Genomic DNA, 26,338 nt, shown 5'->3' with positions numbered 1-26,338 from the left:
TCACTTCAAATATAGTATATAAAATTATAAATTAATTCAAATACTGGAATAACATTTATATATGAGCAATTTAACCCATATTATAATGATATCATATTGAGGTTAATGAAAGTGTTTCTTCAACTCTAAGTATATCTTATATTCAAATAGTTTTAAAAATAAATCCTATATTATGGTAATTACAAGAATAAAATTTTTAAAAATAGGTTTCATATGGAATATCTAAAAACTGTTAAATGTAATGAATATTAACACTTTGTCAGTAACATTATAGAAAAAATTCTGAATTATATTTAAAATCTGTACATTGCTAAAAAATACAGAAATAAATCGTGAGTTTTCTATCCATATTATACCTCTCTCTTTTTAAAAAATATATTTTTATTGATTTCAGAGAGGAAGGGAGAGGGAGAGACAAATAGAAATATCAATGACGGGAGAGAATCATTGACTGGCTTCCTCCTGCAACGTGGTCATGTGCCCTGACCGGGAATCAAACCAGGACCTCTTTGTTCCTAGGTAGACTCTCAACCACTGAGCAACACTGGCCAGGCATACCTCACTCTTTAGTGTAAAATTTTTTACTGAATACTTTAAATGGTCCTAATTTCTAAAATTATACCTCATTAGTTATGGGAGAGAGAAACCACACAGAATCTGCAGTTTTGGCTTTCACCTTTCTCTGTACATGAGAACAAGCATTGAAATATGTGTTTGGATTGACAGAAGAGCCCTTTCAAAAGAGAAAAGCAACATAACTCTTCTTGGTGAGAAAATACTTCGAAGAGATGGTATATTTCCCTTATGAATAATGATAGGCAACTTAGACAAAATAAAAAACAGAACAGAGAGAGAAGACTAACTACTAGTAACAATAGCTAGAAACAAAAAAATAAAAGAAAGTACACGTTAACAGACAGCAAAACTCAAAGAACAACAAAAGGATACTGGGAATAAGGAGTGTAGTGGGCAATAGGAAAATGATGATTTTTTTTTTAAAGAAAGACAAACAAAATTAAAGTAGAAACCAATTAGAAAAGAACTCCTAAAGAAGAAAAAATAATCCAAAAGAAAATAAATGGAAGCCAGAAGCTATGGGGGAAAATTTTTATAAATAAGCAAAGTCGAATTTGCGAGTGGAAAGAAATAGTAAAGTAAAGCAATACTATGACCAATATCACTTAATATGGGTGAAAGAAGAATAAGAGGAGGAAATTTATTAGAATGTAATAAATAATAAATAAAAGCAACAAATAACAAATTTATTAGAATGTAACAAATAATAAATAAAAGCAACAATACATTCTGGTGATATAAAACTGATGTAAAAGAGGAGGAGCTAAGTCAGTAGCATTAGAATGATATTTTAGTAATACTACACCTTTGTAGGGGGTTTGTCAGATCTAAAAGTTACTAATGATAATGTTCTGCATCACTTCTAAGACTTTCCTATTTCATTCCGTATATTATTATAATAAATATTTTAGTCTAGATGAGGTTTTTTGCTTCTGGATATTTCATATTTCTCTTTCGCAGCGATTATACATGTATTACATGTTGGACTTGAGTAAGCATCTATCACAGACAAAAGACTTTGTTCTGAGGTGGCTCGGTGAGCAATATGGTTTTGGTTACCTTCATAGCACAGATTGAGAAGCTTCATTTAACGTAAGCATTACTAATGAGGTCTCACAGTTCCAACTGCTTTGGACATCTATATTTTTCCACCCACATAGATATATCTATAATAGCTCAGAATGGAGTATTTCATTGTCATTGTGGCATTTCACACAAAGCTCTTAATCTTATAAATGCTTTTGTTCTTGAAGAAATATGACCATTTATACATTAATTACTATTCTACTTCTTTTGGGGAGCACCTCTGGCCATGACTACTCAGGCCTGGATGGGTAGGTCTGCCTAACTCTGGAGTTTGATTAACAGTCCCTTTGGGTTTTCACACAAAGCTACACTCTCCAAGCACACCTCTATGAGGTTTTAAGATGATACTCTGCTACATAGCTGTCTTAGTCTTCAGTTTGTCTTTGTTCAGAATCCATGTGAGAAAGAGGGATGATCTTTACATATTGCCCTTAAGAGATTTTCAACATCCACAACTTTGCATTCTGATGCCATTGTGGATTTAGTAACATAATTCAGTAACTTTTCAAGGGAATTGTTTTTGTTTGTTTGTTTGTTTGCTTAACAATGTCCTTAAATTCCATGCTGTTTTTAAAACCTAAAAGTAATTCTCTCTCTCCATTCCTCTCCCCCAACAATGCTGAGACAATTATTTCATCTTTTCATCCAAACTTCTACTGCTGTTATTGTAATCTATTAGAATATTGCTATTACTTAACTTGCAGGGGTCCTCAAACTTTTTAAACAGGGGGCCAGTTCACTGTCCCTCAGACCGTTGGAGGGCCGGACTATAGTTTAAAAAAAAACTATGAACAAATTCCTATGCGCACTTTGGGCCCGGAACTAGTTGGCTGCTAAGCAGGACAGGCAGCGGCACCCGGCGGGCTGGATAAATGTCCTCGGTGGGCCGCATGTGGCCCGCGGGCCGTAGTTTGAGGACCCCTGAATGCCTTATATAACCCTGCAAGAAATTTACAAGGAAAAAAATTAACTAGTTGATGAGTGAATTAAATATGTTGTCTCAGAATGTCATGGGTTATAGCTTTTAAGTGTTTCCTTTCTGACAAAAGTATATATGTAACCTGTAATGTACTGTAATCGTATTTTGATGTTGATGTGGAGCAGGTCATTAGAGTTTACAACACAGGCTTTCCGAAGAGAAGATTTAGTTTGCCTCAACCTTTGAACTTCTGAAATGTTAAATAAATTAGTTTAAGAAAATCAGACAAAGATAAGTAAATCATAAAATCAAGAAATAGCAAACATTGAAAGCAAAGTTAGAGATAATCTAATCCAGTCCTCTTACTTAACAGAGAACAAAGTGATATTTCTTTATTTAGAATTTGTGTGCTTCCTACCTCCAAAATAAATATGTGATTTGTCCAGGGTCACACAACTAATTAATGATAGAACTGGAATCAGAACTTTTATTTCCTGATTCCCAAACCAGTGCCTGCCAGTTTCTAATAATCCATAATAATAAAAGCGTAATAAGCTAATTTAGACCGGACAGCTGAATGACCTTCTGGACATCATTCTGGATGTCCTTCTGGATGAAGCCACTGTGGCAGGGGCCGAAGCACAGGAGGTTAGGGGCAATCAGGCAGGCAGGTAAGCGAGCAGTTAGGGGTGATCAAGCAGGCAGGCAAGTGGTTGGGGCGATCAGGCAGGCAGGTAGAGTGGTTAGGGGCAATCAGGCAGGCAGGCAGGCAGGCGAGCGGTTAAGAGCCAGCGGTCCGGGATTGAGAGAGGGATGTCCGACTGTGGGATTGGGCCTAAACCGGCAGTTGGACATCCCCTGAAGGGTCCCAGATTGTGAGAGGGTGCAGGTCAGGCTTAGGGACCCCCCCCCCCCCGCCCCGTGTATGAATTTCGTGCACCAGGCCTCTAGTTCTGAAATAATTTTCAAGTACCAAAATGACTGTAAACTTAAATAAAATGTATGCAAATATAACACAGTAGCCATATTAAACTAGTATTCACACAATGAATTGTATTCCTTGGAGAAACACAAAAAAAAAATCTAGTAAATGAAGTATTTTGGCAGAAATAGAGACAATCTTTAAAAATCTGAAAAACAAGAGACCAAAAAAAAAAAATGCTCATAATATTTGAATTTAGAAATTGTATTATACAGGTTTGAAACCTGATGAACTATATTACCACAGTCAATTTATATTTTACTTCTAAAACTTTAAAAATTTTGCTAAACCTGGTTATTTTTAGTTATCAATTGAGCAAATCACTTTATGTAATTCACCTGTCCCACTTAATCTCCCCAAAGGTTTCCTAACACCAAAGTTATAACATAATCATACAATATTTATGGATCTTGACCACCTTATACTATATCATTTGAGGCGGGGAAAATTCATATATCTTTAATTCTATCTTTAAAAGGACTTGATTTTCACACTGAAGAGAAAATAGACTCCTGCCAAAATGACTGCCAGCTCCTTGTAGAGTCCCTCTACTATTCTGGGACATACACCATCTGGGCATGACAAATCGTGGAGAAGTATTTGAGATGCTTTTGTGGTGTTTTTGCCACCCGTTTTAAAAAAGACTATTACTGCCAATAATAACAAAAATGACCAGGTACAATGTTATTCTTATGGTTGAGATCTCACATAACTCTTTTTTTAACACCCAAGGAAGAAATTGCTGTCCATAAAATTTCACAAGCCTAGGAAATATTGCTTTATAAATTTCATTTTTAGAAATAATTTAGTTTATTATGTTTATGATATGTTTTTAATTTGGTTTATAATAATATCCATATTTAGTGTTACAATTGGGATTAACTAAACAACATATTTCATACATGTGTTTAAAACATTTACATTCTTTAATAACTTTATTATCCACCCTTAAGTTTTCATGGTACATGCAGATTACATTTAAAATAAGGTCACATAACTAACATATGTCTACCTCTTCATTTGTGTTTTTTAAGAGTATTTTTCAGGACATTCTAATAATAAACTACAAACTACAAAATTCACTCAATCCACGACTGCCTTTGCCAATCCAATATCTATAAAATGCATTGTTCAAATTGACTACACAATTAATTACTCTGTTGAATAGATGGTCTATATTAACTTCAGATACTAATGCAAAGTTAACATAAATAGCGTGATAAAAAGTACTGTATGGTAAACTAAAATAAAACACTGCATTCTAGGCATGTTTGGAATCAAGAATTATATAACACATCACTTTTATTTATAAAATTGTGCAACCTGGGGCACTGTATAACTATTGAATTAAATGTTTGGAAAAGCATAATAGGATCTAACATGCCAGTCACATCAGTTGAAGTTAACTTTGAATATAATCCTAGTTTAGGAATATATTTGAGGCGGTATTTAATGAATTTAAAAAAATACACAAGCCCACCTGATTGGCATGGCTCAGTGGTTGAGCGTTGACCTATGAACCAGGAGGTCACGGTTTGATTCCTGGTCAGTGCACATGCCTGGGTTGCAGGCTAGATCCCCAGTGTGGAGAGTGCAGGAAAGGGCCAATCAATGATTCTCTCTCATTGTTGATGTTTCTATCGCTCTTTCCCTCTCCATTCCTCTCTGAAATCAATAATAAAAATATATTTTTAAAAATACCTAGGCCCACTCAAATCAGTTCCCATATCGTGCTTGACTATATACTGTATATGGTGTTGTAGCCCATAGGCTTGTACTTTTGCTCCACACAGAACTTTATTATGCAAATTTAATTCTAATAGATATTATCCTGTCTTTAATTCTATTTTTTTTTTGCCATATGGTAAATTTTATTTGGCAAAATAATTCATTGGGGCCAGTTTTATGTGCAATTACTATTTTCAGATTATGCCTTCAACTATACCATCGGATTGTTTCCTGAACTCCAGAAACCACTCAACCCAGTAAGAAATAACTTGCACTTAAGTAAAATGATGCTTTGACAGTATGAGGTACTGAAATATATGTGTCCTACATTTAGACTGAGAGCCTTAGCCATTAGAAAATCATTATGTGATGACATAGTTTACTGAAATATAAATTTGTGTGTGCTGTGCTCATAATTTTTCCTTTCCCTATCAGTTCTAATACCTCATTTTTTTGAAGGTATATCTGGAGGAAAGGAAAAATGAAATCACAGGGCAAATCAAGTTAACTAATTTCATATGGCCTCAATATGTGTAAATAATGATGTTTATACTAATGATGTTGGCTTCCATTTTTAACAGAAATCTCACATAGACAATTTTGAAAATCCAGTTCTTGGCATGGATCATATGTTTGCTCACATGTTAATTGGTTAGGTTTATTTTATTACTAGAGGCCCGGTGCATGAAATTTGTGCACGGGGGGGGGAGGGGAGTGTGTGTCCCTCAGTCCAGCCTGCACCCTCTCCAATCTGGGACCCTTCAAGGGAAACCCCTAATTGCCCTCCCCTGCAGGCCTGGTCACCTCTAACTGCTCTCCCCTGTAGGACTGATTGCCCCCAACTGCCCTCCCTTGCAGGCCTGGTCCCTCCCAACTGCTCTCCCCTGCTGGCCTGATCGCCCACAACTGCCCTCCCCTACTGGCCATCTTGTGGTGGCCATCTTGTGTCCACATGGGGGTGGCCATCTTTGACCACATGGGGGAGGCCATCTTGTGTATTGGAGTGATGGTCAATTTGCATACTACCTCTTTATTATATAGGATAAAATTTATCAATGTGAGATTATCCTCAAAGGTTTGGGTAGTGCATCTTTCTACATCAATGACTTTTCTCCTCTGTTGATTTTATCACTTCACTCTTGCCTCGATAGGTCTGATACATGCATATTTCACAAGAAAAGAGTAAGAAGGTAATTTCAGATGACTATGGATAAAACTGCTAAACCTAAACAGCCATATAACAAAAAGAAAAATACTCTTAAACATCTGTGTTCATCATAAACCTATATATATTTTTTGAGAGATAAGGCAATTATATTCCCCCTTCAATATTAGAGGTAATGCAATAAATTCCTATCAAAAGCATAAGGACAAGTAGGAATTGGCAACACTTAGCTCTCGTTATACACAGTCAGGCCATAAAGTCTTCCCTAGTCACACAGTTGACAGCTTACACAGTTGACTCTTGGACAATACAGATTTGAACTGCTCAGGGCCACTTATACATGATTTATTTCAATATAATACAGTATATAATACATATAACATATAAAACCTGTGTTAATCAACTGTTTATTGTAAGGCTTCCTATTAACAGAAAGTTATTAATAGTTAAGTTTTGGGAGAGTCAAAAGCTATACATGGATTTCTGACTGCATGGGAGGGTAGTACACCTAACCTCATGTTATTCAAGAGTCAATTGTATTGTCTCTATCACTCACTGTGCAGAGACAGATATTTCCTTATAAAATGTAACTATATTGTACACTGAACATAGCTACAAAAATTTTTTTACCTCCCCTATCACCCAGAAGAGTAATATGTACCAAATATTTTGGTTAATTGGACAATTATTCATTAAAATTCATCTTTTAAGCAAAATTCTCCAAACATATTCTATATTCCAAAACCTAATATTTTATATTATATATTGGTTCATTCATACTTCTATTTGCCATTCCTAATCAAATAATCCAAGTTTAAAATTTCATGTCCTTAAGATTTGTGCTTAAGATAACACAATTTACCAAAATTAACTCAAACTACATTTACATTCTATTTCAGCTACTAGCACTTTATTGCACCACAGGCTGCATGAAACAGATGTCAGGACATAATGAGCTAACCTGCATTATATTTTTGTTTTTTATCCCCTCCTGAACGATGATTTTAATGGGAAAGAGAACGAAACAGCTAACTGAAGGGGCAAGTTATACAATGCAGAGTTCGGAAGCTACGTACCAATGCGGCAGAGAGAGGCTGCAGCAAGGCTACAAATAAAACCATTTCTGGAGTAGCACTGCTTCTTTTCAACCGAGACAAAAAAAACATGTTCTTTTCCTTTCTTTTTTTTTTAAACTCACATAACTAATCTAACATTACTGGCTATAAGGAAAGGTATTGACCTTAGGAAATTGTTTAGAAGGTTTTTGAAATTAGAGACATAGAACTTTTAAATATTTTAATTTATTAACCAAAGCAGAGGGGCCTTACAGTAGAGACTTTGATGCTACTGATTTGAATAAAGAAATGAGTGCTAAACTTATTGTGGGTTTAATTTAGTTTGAGGTTCATTTTAGAAATAGGGCTTAGAAACAGGGCTATTAAAACTCAGGGATTGAATAGCACTGGTAGAGGCATTAACTGAGCTGCAGAGAAGGGGCTGACTGGCCTGTTACATTTGCAGGCATTACTCAGCACTTTGGACATTTTCACAAACTGATAAATCTTGCCAGCTGCATAAGCAAGTTGAGACCCTTTTTACTGCTGCTCCATTGTTTGTTTTTCCACCAAAGAGAAAGGAAGAAAAGACAACTTGAGCATTAAGGAAAAAGGCAAATTGTGCAACTATTCAATAAGAACTAAATCAATTCAATCTCTTGTGTCCTATATTCTCCTTCAACTCCCCTAGAAATATACCTATAATCATTCTATCTGACACATTAGAGAACCAAAATGTGTGCCGCACTATGTTCAGTAAATGGTTTTCTTTGAATGAATGAATGAATGAATTCATAATCAATGGCTTATCCTAGGCCATCTGCTCAGTACACAGGTCATAAGACAGCAACATCACTATCCTAGTCTCCTATCTCATTCTAACACACATGTTATCACTAAACTAAGAGAACTAAAACATATGGCCACAATGAAAATTTTTAGAGCTTTATTCAGATAAAAATTCTCCTTTCTTTGAAATCCAAGACTGTAACATAAAAATTTAATTAAGGGAATATTTTTATATTTGTGAACCAAAATTATATGGCATATTGATTATTGTTTTTCTAATAAACACTGAACTTTGAGGATATAAAAATCACCCGGAGAGCTCTTTGAAAATACATAGTTTAAGGTCCCACCCCAAGGTTTTGTTTTAGAGTTCTGAAGTTGGGTCCAGAATCTGTTCTCAAAACACCTGTCCAGGTGATTAGGATATAGGGCTTGTACTTTATCAATAGGCAAATATTGAGAGACGCTAGTATAGAATAATGGACTGGGTGAACATCTTTAACAAATATCAAAAACAAGCTTTTGATATGTAAGGAATTAAGTTAATTCATGCAAGTATTATTTTGTTGATTAATGATAAATTCATGATTCAATTAATTAAAATGTTGGAAGGAATCATTTTTGACCTAGAGTGGGCATGTGCCCTGACCAGGAATGGAACCGTGACCTCCTGGTTCATAGGTTGATGCTCAACCACTGAGCCACACTGGCCAGGCCAGAGGTTTATTTTTCTTAACCATGAAAGTTCTGTGGTACAAGCAAAGGATTTAGAATGAGAATATCTTGGTTCACATTTCGGTTCTAATTCTTTAAAAAAAATGTGACATTAAAATAATCTCTTGACTTCCCTCAGCTTCAATGCCACCATTTATAAAATGTGAATGATTATTATGATAACTTTAGGTGCTTCCAAGCCTTCACACATTTTTGGAAATTGTGCCCCGTGTGTAACTCATGCTGAAAGATGAAACTAGACAACCATGTTTGTACCACCTCATGTTCCCATCCCATTCCCAGAACCAGAGTCTGGTAGATTAAATGAGGACACAGATCACAGGGGAACCAATCCATAAGCTTAACTGAGACAATAGGATTCTCTTTCCAGAGAATGTTTAAATTGGAGTAAGACTGAATGAGTCAGAATGTTGTTGGAACATGAACTGAGTGATCTAAAGTTGAGTGTGGGGAAGTGATATCTGGCCATGAGCAAGCAGAGGACACCAGCCAAAACAGCAAAAGAGAGATAAGCAGAAATAAGAAGCCAGCATGAAACCACTGAGAAAAAATGGGCTATTTTGATTTGGTTCCTGACTTCTCAATTCCAGTTCAGGCTCTTTATGGCTTAGCTGTGTTTTGGTCAAAGCACTTTCCAATTGTATTCTCACAACAAATAGCCCGTTGTACTTATACTAGCTTGAATGTGCTTTTATTCCTTGAAATTTGGTCAGTGTTCCCTGACCAAAACTTTAAAAATGTAAAATGGCTTTGCTTATAAAGGTTCTTAAATTTTAACTGCCTACCTCACAGAGGAAAAAAAAATGAAGTTTCAAGAGTGGTAAGTATCACAGATGAAAGATAATTTGTAGGAAGTTTGATATTTGATTTTGGGTCTACTGGTTCACAGTTCAATACTTTTTAAAAACAAACAAACAAACAAAAAACACAGGAATTCAGGCAGCAGGGCTGATACTTTATTTGAAACATTTATTGTCCCAACATGCTTTCTCACTGAGAAATTGAGCCATATACTTTTTCATAAAAGTAGACTAAAAGAATTCTTCCAGGATAAATCTTTTTCAAAAATGGCCTTTAACATAATTGCAAACATTTGGACAAATTTCTAGTTGGGCTGTCAGAGCTTTATGTTTTAAAGGATGGATAAGAATTGTTATGGGAGAGGTGAGGGGAAAGCAGCCATTATTATTGCACCTTAAACATTAAAGAAGAAGAAGAATTACATTTGGAGACTGATTTTGAGAATGGTCTGTCAGAATGGATGACTTGAAAATGGAAGCTCTGAACCACTTAATGAGTTGAGTGATTGAAAGTGTTCTTTTAAATGATCATTTTAGATCTTGTATAACATCTGCCAGAAAGAACAAGTTTTAGTGCAGTCGACACTAAGTTATGCCCATAATATTGAGCCAAATTTATTTTCCACATAAAGTCACAGTTTTATATGTTATATAATCTTTTGGCAGAAATAAGGAATAACATTCAAAATTCAAAGAATCTTGGTATAAAAATATCTAGTATTTTAGATGTTTCAAAGTAAGGCCAGAAAATAAGTTGGATATGATAAAAATACCAAAAATTTCTATTCAGTTGGCATAGACAGGCAGTTACTAGGCATACATGCAGTAGAATAGAATTCAACAAGAAATTAAAAATGATCACTAAATACCAATCAGCCAATCAATCAAGCACCAAAGAAACTATTAAACCACAACTATGTTAAGTTAGATGCTGGAGGAAGTAGGGCCATCAGAGATTTGCAATGTGCTCCCCTTTAATTAATAACTTTTCTGTGTAGACAAGAGAGTCTATCTATATAATCTTCCATGATCCCTTTAGCTGTTATAAGCACAAAGCTAAACTCAAGATCCAACAAAAAACACATTATACTTCCACATTTGGCAACAACTTCACCACTCTTTTGGACTTTATTATTCTGATTTATACTGTATTTGATGTTATAATTCAGATCAAATCATTTTTGGAAGTAGAAAAGAAATAAACCAAGTGAAGCTTTCCCTTGTTATAGCTTATGTCCATTTCCAGTGACCTTTCTTTCCAGCGATAAAAGATCTGATCACATGCTCTCCTTGAGACACACCTGCATATACCTGAAGACAGTTATACTGTCTCCCTTTATGAATATTGTATAATTATTTGCATTGTTCATTTGCTCCTTTCCAACTTATGTCCAATTTCACTGATCTGCTTAGACACTCTAACAGAGAAATGGTAATAAAATAGCATAAGGATGATGTCTGATATTTGCACACATTTTCCTTAATACACATTATTGTCGCCTTCTAGTAATAGGATTTTTTTTTTAACCCTACCCTGAGGATATTTTTCCCATTGATTTTCAGAGAGAGTGGGAGAGGAAAGACAGAGAGAAATATCCATGTGAGAGAAACATCGATTGGTTGCCTCCTGCATGTGCCCTAACCAGGATCCTGGCCAGGGAGAAGCCTGAAACCGAGGTAATGCCCTTGACCAGAATCAAACCCAGGACCCTTTGGTCCACAGGCCAACGCTCTATCCACTAAGCCAAACTGGCTAGGGCAGGATATCTTTTTTAATTTAGCCTGTGTCTTAGTGCTAATCAATTTGACATTTTTTTTTAAAAAAGGGTTGAAACAATAAAATTGATCTGTACATGTAAAAATATCCTATAATCCTCCTAGTCTTCCTGTGACTAATCAGAAACAACAAATACATATTGAGTTCCTATTAAACACAAGTCACATATTTTGCTTATGTGGGGTAAGATTATTGATATTTACTGTATTAGAGATTAAAATAGATAAATCATAAAAATGTATTAATTCATTTATAAATAATAACAAACCAGTAACATGCTAATAAAATAATATATTAGATGAAAAATAATTATAGCCCTAAAAAATCTGAGTGGCATTATTTTATAAATTTTCAAATATTTTTAATATATGCCTTAATGTCTAGATTCTTAAATCTGCTTTTAATTCAATGTTATAATTTACATTTGATGAAGAAAATCTGATCACATATAGATATGTAGCTGGAAAGTTTTAATAGCCTTTTCACATAAGTGTGAATAGTCTTCTTTGATAGTCTAGCAAAACTAGACAGGTGGAATCTCAAACTGTATCAATAAACTTCATGTTTCTGCTACACTAAAATCTCTTTCTTTATCTTGCACTTTGAATGGATCCATTATACATGCATGATTTTATATCATTATCCATTTCTCATTTGTAAAATATCTCTTGACTAAGTCATGCAGATCTTTGAAATATTGAAATACTTCATTATCCTTCTGCTAACATCAGCACTAATCACATCCAAAAATCCTGTAAATTTTGAGAAGTTGTTGAGCTCATGATGACAAATACAAGTTTTCCAAAATTCTAATTATTCTTTTGAAAGTTCAAATGTTGTCATTGGTAACAAATATTATCAGTTGTTTTTTTTAAATGATAGGCTCACTTCATTTTTTGAAAATCATCTGTTGAATAACCACTATTTTCCTGTCAGTCATTCTTTCAAGTAAAAATGATGTCCCATAGAAAAGCAGCTATGGCCAGCCGGCGTGGCTCAGTGGTTGAGTGTTGACCTATAAACCAGGAGGTCATAGTTTGATTCCAGTCAGGGCATATACCTGGGTTGTGGCTCCATCCCCATTGTGGGGTGTACAGGAGGCAGCTGATCAATGATTCTCTTCCATTAATGATGTTTTTATCTCTCTCTCCCTCTCCCTTCCTCTCTAAAATTATCAATAAAAATATATTTTAAAAAATAAAAGCAGTTTGTTCTGCTTGCAACTCAAACATTGCATAAGATTTTTGTGTTTTTTTTAGGCAACTATAGTCATACTTTAGCATGTGGCAGATATTCTTTATGTGTTCTTCCATTTCAGCACACAGAATATTTAAAATATGTGTACTTGCATGTCTAGACAAAATAGAGTTAATATTTTTTAGTGCTTCATCAAAGACATTTCTTTAGTAAAACTGGCTTTTAATGTTATTTATTTATTTACTTACTTATTTTTATTGGGAGTGTATGGCAGTGACTAATAGAATGACTACTACTACAGTTTGCTGCCACTGTCTTGACAAGTGTTAAGGCCAGGAGTTTTAATTGTTCTTGCATAATAAGTGCAAATGTCAATAGAGTTAAAATGGCCAAAAATGTTATTGTATTATTATGAAGATAATTTGATGTGATGGACTCTCTAAAATGTTTCAAGGGAATTCAAGAGGGTCTGTGGACTATGCTTTGAGAATAGCTGCTGAAATCATGCTAATAATTTTTCTATTTCTTGAATTATATTCTACATGAATCAAAGACTATGAACGTGCAGAGAACACAACTGTGGAATATTTTTACATAACTCAGTGAGTGGAGGGAGGGTTAGAAGTGAAATGCATAAACAAGAGGGTAAAACAAAAATGCCTAGGAATGAAAAAAAAAAAAAAAAAAGTAAAGAAAAGCAGTAAAATAAGGTTTGGCGCCAGGAAGAGGCAGTTGAGATTCCATTCTTTGTTATTCTGTAGAGAGTTTTATGGAGATCACCCTCTTATTTTCTTGCTCTTTGCTTGCTTCTATTTAACTTCTTCACTATGTTCAAACTTCCATTTTGGAATTTCTACAAAAAGCACTCTTGTCTTCATTCATACAGGTTGATCTATAATCCTCTAAATGCCTTTAAAAAAATGGTGTGTGTGCAATCTTCAGACTTCTCAAATCACCCGAAACCTGAAACGCCAAGGCCCCGGCCCAGGCAGTACATAAATTATGGTGTTCTAGACCTAAAACCAGTCTGTTGCCTCTTTGGTTTTGTCCCAACACACTAACATACATAGCCCAAAACACCACTGGCCATTTAAAATGGCATATCACATTCCAGGGTAATATCAAAACTGCTGTCTGGTAGCATTTGTCAAGTTTCAAAGTAACTCTTTCCAGGATTTTCAAATTCACTGAATTTCTTAGATTGAAATATTTTATGTAACAGAACTCTCTTAGTTTTCCCTTCTGGCTTAATATATTATTAGAAACCCTGAAATCTGGTTTCTTTTAATTTTTATTCAATATTTTTCTTTAATTTTTAAATTATTAATAATAGCTTAAAATAAGTCATATTATAATTTAAGATTTGTCATTAACCATTTATTACCCTTCACACAGATTCCTCCCACTACACAGTCAACATAAATAATCTCACATCTCCAAATGCAATATATATTAGTAATTACCCTCATTGCTTCACTCTGCCAACTCTGGCTCAGTACCATACATTGTTAATTTACTCTTGTTGTCATTTGCTAATGATGGTAATTTTATAACTTGATTTTGCCAATTTGATGAGTTCTATTCTATATATTTAAAATTTTTATGTACATATTGTGTTAGTATTTACAGGTAGGTTGTTATTTTTCAATGTTCTCAATCTGAAGACAATTTTTTACAAAAACTATTCATTGGAAATAGTAGATTCACCATGAGTATATAATGACTTTCCTAAAATTCTGCTAAATTCTAAAGAGAAATAAACAAACCTGCCCACATCTTGGACTTCCAGCCTCCAGACCTGTGAGAAATAAATTTCTGTTGCTTAAGTTATCCATTCTGTGGTATTTTGTTATGGCAGCCCCAGCAAGCTACAGCAACAGCCAATCCAATATGAATGGAATTCTTCTATCTCTACTTCAATGATTTCCCTCTAACGGTATTTATGGAACAAAAGCAGACTAGCACCCTTGCCCATTTAGCTCAGTGGTTAGACCATCAGCCCTGGGATGGAAGGGTCGTGGGTTCAATTCCAGGTCAAGGACACATACCTCGGTTGCAGGTTCCCCAGCCTTGGTAGGAGTGTGTGTGGGAGGCAGCCAAGGGATGTGTCTCTCTCACATCTATGTTTCTCTTTCTCCCCCTCCTCCCTCCCTTCCACTCTCTCTAGAAATCAATGGAAAAAATATCCTCAATTGAGGATTAAGGGAAAAAAGCAGACTAGCAGCAAATACCATAAAAGACATGGATAATATTGTGTAAGTTTGGTAAAGTATGTGCAATACATTAGAGATGTTTCTTAGAAATAACTAGTAATTTTTCTCCTAAAATATTAGGTCCTTACTGAACTATACATCATTATCTCCTTAAATTTCCAGTAGAGTAAAAAATGAATATATTTTAAATTAGAAAATTTTGACATGAAGTTTGGTCAAAAAGTGTTTAACAGTTAAGGTCGTATGGGTCAATTTTCTCTTTAAAGTTATGTGAATTCTCAAGAAAGAATATCACTGCTCTTTTCTTAAATAAAAAAGTTGTCCCTAGCCCCCAGTGTATAAAAGTGTTGTTAATAGTAATTTGTTAAAACATAGATGCACGTATATATGGCACAACCAACAAGATTAACAACACAATTCAAGGGGGAAAGAATAGTTTTTTAAACAAACAGTGCTGGGACAGCTGGATAGCAACATGTAAAAGAATGAAGTTAGACCCCTACCTCACATTATATACAAAAATTGGCTCAAAAATAAGCGTAGACTTAAATATAAGAGCTAAAACTATAAAACTTGTAGAAAAAAATATAAAAGTAAAGTTTCGTGACTTTGCGTTTGGCAATGATTTCATGTATATAACTGTTAGGGGCAGAAGTAGAGTATTGGGGGACTAGTTATAGTTATAAGAAATATTAATCATGCTAAATTAACCATGACTGTTTTGCTCTGATTAAAGAAAGCCCATTCTAATATCTGGCTGAGAGTTGTACTCCCCAGAACACGGGAGTTAATCTCGAAATGCAATCCATTTTCCTTTTCTGAGAAGTGCCTATCATCATGGGAAGATTAACAACCTTGTTGACAAAATAATCTGGTCCTATAATTCCTACTTTCCCATGTAATCTTTGTCCTTCTACCCAATATAAGCAGCTGGCTTATGGGGAAAGGTAGAGCAGATTTTCGTGGATGACCTGCTGCTCTCCCATACTGCCGGCATTATTGGAATTAATATTCATACATGATTCAACCCTATCTCTGTTTAATTGGCTCCATTAGTAACAGGCAGCCCATTTGCTGCCCAATTTCATAACATCAAAAACACAAGTGACAAAAGAAAAAAATTAAAGCCAAAGATTACACATATTTCATCAAAATTAAAGCCAAGGTTGTATATGGAGCACCAAAGGAGGAAGAGGCCTTATGAGAGGGCAAGAAGTTCTTTACCACTTAGAGAAATAAAACAAGTACCAACTTAGAATAGAAACTTCCATTTGCCAGAGAGGAACTACAAGGTTGGTAGGCAACTGAGAAGGAGTGGGAGCAAAGAGCCAGAAACTATAAAAACATAAACCATTAGAATGTAAAGTTTGAAGAGACAGAAATATAACAACAAAAGGTTCAATTCAGGGGAAACACAAAAGCTTATATTTACATGTCATCATATTACTTTGACATCACATTCATATTAATTAATTTTTAGAAAATGATTTGAGCCCCTGCAGTGCCCTGACCACTCCAGGGAATGTACCGATGGTTTCCATCCTCAGTGTCTGCTGTGGCTGCACCTTCTCAATTCAGTCATCTCAGGGTAAGGCCTTAAGTGCAAACAAGACCGACTGGGTCACGGGCTATTTTTATTTTAACAGATAATTTGCAGCAATCTAACCAATAATTTCAATTCAAACAGATTTTTTTCATCAATAGTGGCTTTTAAACACCTTTCAATTTCACTGTATTCTAGGAACCATAGCATTTTTCAAAGAACTTTACAAAAATTGTTAAAACTTGTTTTGTGTGTGAAAATGACTTTTTGTTTGTGTGTGGGGTTTTTTTGTTTGTTTGTTTGTTTGTTTTGTTTTTTTACCTAGTAACTTGTCACCATTAAGTTGTACCTTGATTTGCTTTTTGTCAAAGCCAGGGACAATTAGAGCACACTCACCCACTCCACGGGTCAGGCGGGTCACCCCATGGCCCATTTCCTTCTATTTCTTCTCTCAGGATCACAAAACAGGTGCCATTCCGTATACCCCTGAGGCACTGTGCCCTTTGGCACCTCTGTGTTTCTCCCTTTTCTCTGTCACTCTTCTTTCACTTCATTCAGATAAAAATCACTTTCTGCTCCTCCTAAATAGCATTTTTGTAACAGTGTAGGAACTTCATTTCTTTAGTATAACTGTTTCTCCTTTCTTTCCTGTTGATTTAAACTGGCTTCACCCAGCACCCTGACTCACCTATCTCCTTCTCTGTTGCAGGATCACTCACTTATTCCTGAAGCCCTCAGGACAATGAGCTTCTGATTCAAATAAAATAATCTTAGGAACAAAGCCTGGGTCTATTTACCCCAGGGACAGAGTTTTGATCAAACCAGAGGAGATAACATCTACGCCTCAGTTGTGTTTCAGCTCCATGCCCAGAAAAAATGGCAAAACCAGAGGAAGGAATGCCAAGGCTGACTTCAAGACTAGATGCACTGATCAACTACCCCCCATCCGGCACCAACCAACCAGTAGAGAACACAACCCTGACCACAACCCTTACTCCTGTATTAATGACTTAACCCACCCCCAGAGGCCACTGGGGAGCCAGGTCTGGCTTAGAGCATTAGCTAACCTGTCTTTGGGTCACTTTCTAAAAATAAACCTCACTTTATTTGCTGCAAACTCCTGTTCCTGTCTTACTGGGCTTTGAAGTGCACAGGCAAACGGACCCCTTTAGTCCTAGAACATTCTCTTCCTTCATCTTGCCTTCGCCATCGCCTTACCCTGCTGATCTTGCCTTCGCCATCGCCTTACCCTGATCTTGCCTTCGCCATCGCCTTACCCTGCTATATTCTTTGTCAAAGAAAGTATTAATCATGCTAAATTCATTGGTATTTCATTACGCGTTGATTTGTCTACTTCCTACTTCCATCACTAGACTGAAAACACCATGTGGGCAGGAATTTTGTTTTATTCACCATATTCCATATTCCAGCACCTGGAATAGGGACTGACCTATAGGAGAGCACATTTGGGTTTTTTTGTTTGTTTTGTTTTTTAAATGAATGAATGCAGATTTAGGGAATCTGTATTCACTCAAAGAAACTATTTTGAAATTTTGGTGTGTCAGAAAGCAGATGAATTACAGCTGCCATGTACAGACTGCACCAACCTCAGTCCTGACTATCAGGGCCAAGCCGTAGCTCTACCATCACTCAGGTGATAGGGCGGCAAGAGCACAGACACTCCAGCCAGACTCCCTGGGTTCAGGTTTGGGCTCAGCCACTTACAAACTGTCTGACCAAAGGCAAGTTAACTTAACCTCACTGCGCCTTAGTTTCCTCCTCTATAAATCGGTAATTACCTCATGGAATTAAATGAGAAAATATTTGTAAAGTGATGCTTAAAATAGTGGCTGGCACCAAATAAATGTTGTACATCTTTGTTAAATAAAATAATTAATAGCTGGAAACTTCGAAACATGACCAAAAGAAAAAGCTGGAAAGGCACAGTTTTGGGGAAATTTGGTTTATTTTTCTGACCAGAGTTGCTCTCAGAATAACTCTCTTCCCCACCTCTGCCCTCTCCCAGCATAATCTAAAGTGAGCTGTGAAACATGCTTAATTGACTAATCAGAATTTCAAAGGGAAGTGATGACTTCACAGTCACAGCATCCGGGACCCTGCGTTGAAGATTGTGAGAGCTTCAATTGCTGATTCCCACTCTCCCTCCACCCTCCTCTTTCTTCTCCTTTCCCCTCCCAAGGTAGCTGAGAGAACAGGACTTTCTTTTGCTCTTGGAACTTACAGGGAAGAAGTGATGGGATAGGCCTCTTCAACTACCCCAGAGGAAAATACCAGGTATGGGCCCACAGGCTAAATTGTGGAAGGATACTTTTATGTGTCAAGCACATACCAACTAAACTGGTGAGGACTGCCTGGTCTGTAAGTGCTAGGGATAACTCCAAACAAGCCCCAGGCTCTCCCCTCCACCCCCAGAGAAGAGGCTCTATGTTTCCCTCTCTGAATCTCTGGGTTCCCTGACAGTGCCCTCTACATAAGAAGCTAGAATGTTTCTTACTGGACTCCTCTGGGAGATCCAGAGTTTTCCTGGGTTGGTGGCCAAGAGTTTATTTCTGGGTCTCTAGTCCATCCCTTCATCCTGCTATCTCGGGTTAATAAAGCAGAATCCTGTCTGAAATCCCCAGTGCCTTCTTGGATACTGTATAATTAATTAGGCCTCCAATTGTGCCTTCCCCTCCCCTCCCATACATGGAGAAACCCTCTGGACCATGCCTTAAAGGGAAACTGCCCTAATAAACGAGTCTCTATCACAGGAACTAAATGAAGATTATTAGTATTGGCTGCAAAATCCAATGCGTTATTTTTACCAGTATGAGCATTCTGGATGCACTGGCCACCTAAAGAGATGTTTGGAAAAAACAGACCAACCATGTTAAGAGGGAAGAAAAAAGAAAAAGTCATCAAATGAGTTGCAGTGAGTTCAATGAATCTAATTCTATTGCTGGGTTCATGTGATATATAACCAGCCACTGGACTCTGTTCTAGTGGTTTATAATGTTACTTCGCCCTCTCCACGAAATTGTTTTCCCGTAAATCTCTGAGGCCATCCATTCCTGTCTACACATTATGTTCCTAAAATAGACACATCTAAAAATCTCTGCAAGGAGCTTTGTGGAGGAAGGCCTAAATTGCAACACTGCTCCTAGAAGAAGGGTGCAATGGCTCGATAGCAATTACAAAAGCAGCAACCACAGAGGGAGGGGCACAGGAGTTTTTCACCGTAGTGATTCTGCTTCCCAAATGCACAGAGGAGGGGAAAGAAAGTGTCAGACGCCCAGGGACGGGTAGCACCTCCACTTGCATCACCCTGGCCTGCCAGGTATTGCAGCCAATAGGAGCAGCAAGGTACCCACTGCTCCTAAAGCAGAATCCACCAACCTCAGCATGGAATTTTCCTATTTCTGTCTGGCATCACCCTCTTGGGATGATTTAAAGGGCTTTATGGGGAAATATGTCCTGTTACTACACTAGCGCATCAGAAACCTGCCTGCACCATGTGAACCTGTCAATCCATAGAAAACGAAGCCACATTTGATAAGTGTAATAGCAACAGCGTTTGGCAATTTGCAAGTTTGCTACGCACCTCAGGAATATTTAGTCACATGCACGTATGGACAGAAGTTAACCTGCTTTGGTTTTAATCATTTCATCAGACCCCTAAAAAGCACCTGCCACCACTCTATCTGGACTCATTTGTTCAAGAGGAGTGACAGCTGTCAGTGAGTAACTGAAAGGAACAAAAAGAAACACGAGAAGTAAACGTGGGGTGGGGGTGTCTTTACACACATGCCTCAAACAGGTAGGAGAGAGGGAATCCATGATAATGAAGACGGTCGGAAAAGCCTCCCATCTACCCAGAGACATTTCTTGTGCCATTTGGAAAAGCAAGACGTTCACACTGGGAACGGAACAGCATCTGCAGTATCATTGCTGATGGTGACCTCTGTCTAATTAAAAGTAACTCAGGATTTCCCATCTGGTTCCACAGAAAGGATCTGTGCCCACTGCCCTCCAGCTCCTTTGTTAGCACAGTTCCATCGGAGTTAGGGGGGAGAGATCATTGTCCCCTTCTCGCCCAAGCCATGAGGCATTTCTCCTCCAAAGCCCAGCCTCTGCCTGGGGAGGCTGAGCACCCCTGCAATGCTAGGCTCCAGCAGCCGTCCATCCGCTGCCTTCTCTTTCTGGGCTTTTAACACTGAGATCTAATGTTTGCTCCCTCCTTAAGAACACCATGACCTCTATTCCCAGCTAGTGCAGATCTAAAGCCCCAGTGAAGGAGGGGGCTTCAAGGGAGACCTTGAATAGGATCGAAGCAGGCAAAGGTAAGAACTGGCCAGGTTCCAAGCTATTTCAGGCCAAAGAATCCCATCTTGTATCAAAATGCTGAGCTGCAAAACAAACCTGATTTCAGTTCATGGAAGGTTGAGAGAGGAGGGGGAGGGGAAGAGGAGGAGAAGGGGAGGAGAAGAGAGGGAGGAGGGGGACAGTTAGTCCAAATTCACAGACAAAAATGGACTTCCTGCTCAGCCCAAACTGTATTTCCAAGAGCTTTTTCTCCAAAGGAATAACTAGAATGAATATGTCTAACATCGCAATGAAACAACCAGATGGCTTACCTGATTTAAAGGAAAATTACCCATCTGCAATGAGGAACTGCATCTCCCAGAGACCAGATAACAACGTGCCTTCAGTTGCAATTGTTCAGATTCCTTCTTGTAAAAGGTGACCAAGGATTTACAAGGGCTGCAGTCTCACTGGGCCAGAACACACATACACAAACACACACACGCACACATACACACATGCACCAGAGACCTCTGCAGCATCCTCTCGGCTTCATCCCGGCCTCACTCTATGGTACCTAATACAAATCAGCAAATAGCTTGTTAAAAAAAAAAAAAAAAAAAGTCGAGGAAGCACCTTACATTATATCGCCATCTAGTGGTCCAACGTTAAATATGTTCTCATCAGCCAGATTTACATGTTCTTTCTCAACCTCTTTTCTCTCAGCCTCTTTCTTTCCCTTTTGCTTCTCTCATTATTTCTCCCTCTTGTTTCCCCTTCATTTCCAATACTTCTATCACACCAAACATCTAATGACTCAAAGATAAAAGAGTTTAAAACTAAGTATAGCTATCTTCAAATACAGCAAGTAGCTTGTTTTTGCATTTTATTGTTTAAAAGAATTACTTTATTCCCATTATGAATCATTATAGTCTTTACAAATTATAAAATTTGTGAATAAGACTGTGTTTTTATTCCACCTGAAGAAAATTGGGTGGTCCTTATTACAGATCTGCAGTTTTCCATTGGGGATCTACTTAAAATTTTAATCATTTTTAATAACGTGTTTAAATAATAGGTTTTATGTTATAGTGAACAGCTCCGAGTGAGAAGATATGAGTTTTACTTCAGGTTCCACACTAATGACCGTGTACCTTTGAGCAAGTCACTGAACTCTTCTATGAAAACTTACATTTTTCCTCATCTTCATCTGTAATGGGAAGTTAAACAAGATTATCTCCCCACTCTAAATGTCTTTGATTTTCTTTTCTTTTACCACAATATGTTTCCCCATCTTGTGGACATAACCTAAAGCTTAATTATATGATCATATTTTAGTAAGCAAATTTTGAATCCAATTAAGTATCACCTCTTGATAGAATTATGTAAGCCATATACATCAGGTTTTCCTGACATTGGAGAATCTATGTGAAACTATTCATAACACTAGAAACTGGTTTTAGAGCTTCCTATGTTATATACTGTCCTTTAAAACTGAAACAGCCTTTAACATCTGGTGGTGTATAAGCTCACAATTAACTAAGTGTAGATAGTCATTTGCAGTCATTTGTACAAAATATTTCATCCTGGTTGTTTTCCACCTAACATGCTTGTTGTTGATAACTATCATGGCATGTGCTTTATCATTTATTAAATGACATCACCTTCAACATTTTTTTTATTTTTTACTAAAGGATGGTACAATATTTATTAATATTATTATAGTTATTTTCCTTGTACATTTGAGAGTACATCTGAGGCTTTCTAAACCTTATAAGTAAGGCTCAAGGCCACACATATAACTAGCAAAGCAATAACACTAAGGCTCTTGGCCCCAAATCCATTGTTCTTTAGAATATACTAAAAGTCCGCCTTTCTTTCTTTGTTCTAGAATCACAAGAATGTAATTTTCATTTCTATGCTTGCAAAACATTTACTAGCCCTTAATTATAAATTACTCATGGACCCATCTTCTCATCTATAAAAGAAAGAAATTGAGTAATCATTTCCTGTTCTAGCTTAAAAATCCTCCAAAGGATAATCAAGGTGGCATGAATACATTAAATAAAGTTAGTCAGTGTCTGGAAGTGGTGTTGCTCAGTCTTTGGTAGAGTCAGGACAATGCTGACAGGAGCTGGAGAGTCAGGCGACCGATATTTGGTAAATAATTACCAGGATGTAGAAATAAAGAAGTGGAAAATACGTCAACTAACAGGTATTTTTTAAAATCTTAGGCTAACATATTCCATATTAGTAGTACTTATAGTTTAGATATATAGGCATAAAAATAAGAACACCCTGGCCACATGTTTTAATGCCTTCTAATTGCTTATTATAGAGCGCAAGTTTTTGAGTGTCTGCTCATAACAGTGCGCTCCATAGCTTTGCCTCTTTAATCTCCAGAGATGAGCATGTGCTCCAAGTTACCGAGAACCAGAGCAGTGGGGGGAGCCTGACTATCTGATCCTAACAGCTGTAGGGGCCAGCTTTCGCCCCCATGCAGACTCAGGACCAGGGGGGCCAGGGAGCTGAGACAAAGGAATCCTGCAGGGATGGGAGAAGTAGTGGCAAAAGGGGTCAGACTGACTTCCTGTTTCTGATTCCAGTCCTTCCCAAGATCCAGATACTTTCCTGATTTGGGATTCCATGATAGATACACATGCTCAATTGAAGTTTCTGGTACTCAGTGGAGTCCTAACCAGTTCACTCACTGCAGGAATCCAATGGCCCTCGCCCTTGAAAGCCATAAATGCTGCTCATATTCTGGCACGTCATTTATTCACATCCTCAAGCTCCTGCTGTATGCCAGTCACTCTTCCCGAGGTTACATCAGTGAACAGCCTGGATCAACAACTCTCCATTAGCTGTGTTTACTCTGACACTTTAGAGAAATGGAAAGCCATGCTGCTTAAACACCCCACCCCCTTCCACCTCTGTATCTTTGCTCACAACCTTCACTTTTCTTGAAAGACCTTCCCCCTGTCTGTATATGGAAAAATTCTACCAATGTTTTTAGGCCATATATCTTTTTTTCTTGAATGTCTTTCTTTTTTTTCCTCCATAGGTAGAATTCTTTTTTCTTTTAATTACAGAACAACTTCACATTTTATTTTGTGAAATATGGTTGTTTGTTAAGTTGAAAGCATTAGACATAAGAGAAAAAACAGACTGAAAAAAAAGGCCAACATCTCACCCATTGTACAATGAGTATGTTTAATGAATGAATAGCTCTTCATTCCATACAGAGGACATTTTATTCGTCAGAGTTGAAGCAATTTAACAACATTGGTAACTTTAACTATTCCTCATATAAGGCCTGGCATAAAAGTAAAATATGAGATTTTTATTAAATTAGTGTAATATACACTTAAATCACTTATTCATAAAATATGGCAAAAGATAACTTTAAAAGAAACTTTATATGTGCTACCCTACAGCACTTGTTCCTTTTGACCTTGTGCCAGGAGTTTTATGTATAGCCTATTCACCTCCAAAATTATAAACTCCCTGTGGAACCAGCTGTGCATTTTTTAAATCTTTGTGAATCAAGTTGATTTATTGAGATGTAATTTTCTCTTCCTCACTGTTCTGTTTCTAGTTTCAAAGAATGAAATAGTAACTTCCCCTCTTCCCTCCCATCCAAATGTTAGCCAATCTGAGAGATTCTCTGTAATCTTGTCTCAGAAGTTGGAAAGAATATACATGCCTATACAATGCTTTAACCTGTGTCTTCATGGACTTGCTAAACTGGCTAAGAGGCTTAAGCTGTGCCTTTCCTGTGATAGAATGTCTAACAAGGCAAAGAGGATGAAAGCATAAGATGTCCTTTAGTCCTCAAATAGTTCTTTTGTCATGCGAATTGGATCATTACTTTGGTACAGCTCTGTTGGGGGCAGTGGCAGCAGTTCACTATTCAATGTCCAAAAGAGTCAGGGAATACGGCAGCGGCATGTAATGACCATCTGTGAGTCTTGGGTATTGAAGAGCAAGAAAGGTGGCTCAGATGGAAAAAGCTGCACCAGTTATTTTTATCTCTCAATTCTAAGACAGGAGAATCACCTGTTGCAAGTAGAACTTTGAAGAAAGCTCAATGTCAGAAGGCTGAAGTATCTGTGTGATTAATATCAGAATATTATTTAATATTTTATTGTATAGAAATAAAGGAATGTGTTATCAAAACATTCTGTCTGATTTCCATCTCTTGGGGTTCTGAAAATTTTACCTACTTGCCTTATAAAATGAGTTAACTAATTTGGGGCCCGGAAGGCAGTTGTGGGGCGGAGGTCATACTTGATGTTTGGCCAAAAATTTCCCAGAGTAATGGCCAAATCATTACGTTTTGAATTTTGGATTTTTTTTTTTTTTTTGCTCAGAATTATAAATTACATTTGAGTTTTAAGACATAAAATGTTTACAGATCTTTCAGTAATTTGTTTGGGAATTTGACTCACCAATGACATGAAGCTAACTCCTCCCTTAAGGAGAGGGATAAGGATGTTGGTACCCAGAGTTGACCTTAGGGCGGTGTCCCAGAGGATTTAATGGGAATGCTGCAGGGGCTAAGGCTGGTAGAGGGTCTTCTCATAGAGTGGTGAGTGATTCCAACATGGATAGCAAATGCCAGGGCCAGAATTTGAACCCAGACCTTATGACTCTAAATCCACAGGGCCACTGTATCATCACCTCACTTCAAATCCTGGCTTTGCCCTTTATGATCAGAAGATGGAACTCAGCTAAAGCACAGAACTGACATGATCCCACAGTAAACATAATTTACCACTGAGAATTTTGCTTTTGTAGATGTGAATTTCCCAGTACTTTTTCATATAATGCAGCATTCTGCAAAGACTTAATACCAATGCCTTGTTCTCCCCAAGCATTTACTAAAAGCCACTATTTTATATAATAATCCTATATAATAAAGAGGTAATATGCAAATTGACCCTCACACCCTTGCACAAGATGGCCGCCCCTGTGGTCAAAGATGGCCGGCAGGGAAGGGTAGTTGTGGATGATCAGGCCAGCAGGGTGTGGGCAGTTAGGGTTGACCGGGCCAGCAGGGGAGGGCAGTTAGAGGCGATCAGGCCAGCAGGGGAGCAGTTAGGGGGTGATCAGGCTGGCAGGCAGGCGAGCAGTTGGGAGCCAGCAGTCCTGGATTGTGAGAGGGATGTCTGACTGCCGGTTTAGTCCCAATCCCCTAAACCAGCAGTCAGACATCCCCCGAGGGGTCCCGGATTGGAGAGGGTGCAGGCTGGGCTAAGGGACCCCCCCCCTCCCCCCCAATGCACGAATTTCATGCAGTAAGCCTCTAGTTTTAGAAATAAAACCCATTTCCTAGCAGAAAATAATGAACTCTTATCTTTACTTTCCATGTTAATTTGTCTTTTTGAAAATGAGCCAGAAGTGAATATGGAATTTACCTGTTACTAGATAAGTAAATGCAGAAACTGCAATTAAGAACCCTCTTTTAG

General features: G+C 37.3%; 1 protein-coding gene across 4 annotated transcripts in view; it reads right to left on the bottom strand.

The window, feature by feature from the left end:
• Window positions 1–26,338, bottom strand: part of LOC308247756 (sodium channel protein type 1 subunit alpha) — a 129,861-nt gene that overhangs the window by 86,464 nt on the left and 17,059 nt on the right. For 2 of the 4 annotated variants that reach the window (XM_080667269.1, XM_080667272.1), the window contains exon 1: window positions 21,200–21,442. The exons of the other annotated variants lie outside the window; for them this stretch is intronic. The gene's annotated coding sequence lies outside the window, so the exon portion shown is untranslated. Of the gene's footprint in view, window positions 1–21,199; window positions 21,443–26,338 lie in introns of those variants that run through there. 4 annotated transcript variants of the gene reach the window in all.

The sequence above is a fragment of the Plecotus auritus genome, assembly GCF_963455305.1.
Source record: "Plecotus auritus genome assembly, chromosome: 5".
Classification (NCBI taxonomy): domain Eukaryota; kingdom Metazoa; phylum Chordata; class Mammalia; order Chiroptera; family Vespertilionidae; genus Plecotus; species Plecotus auritus.
This window is presented reverse-complemented; position numbering and strand designations above follow the sequence as displayed.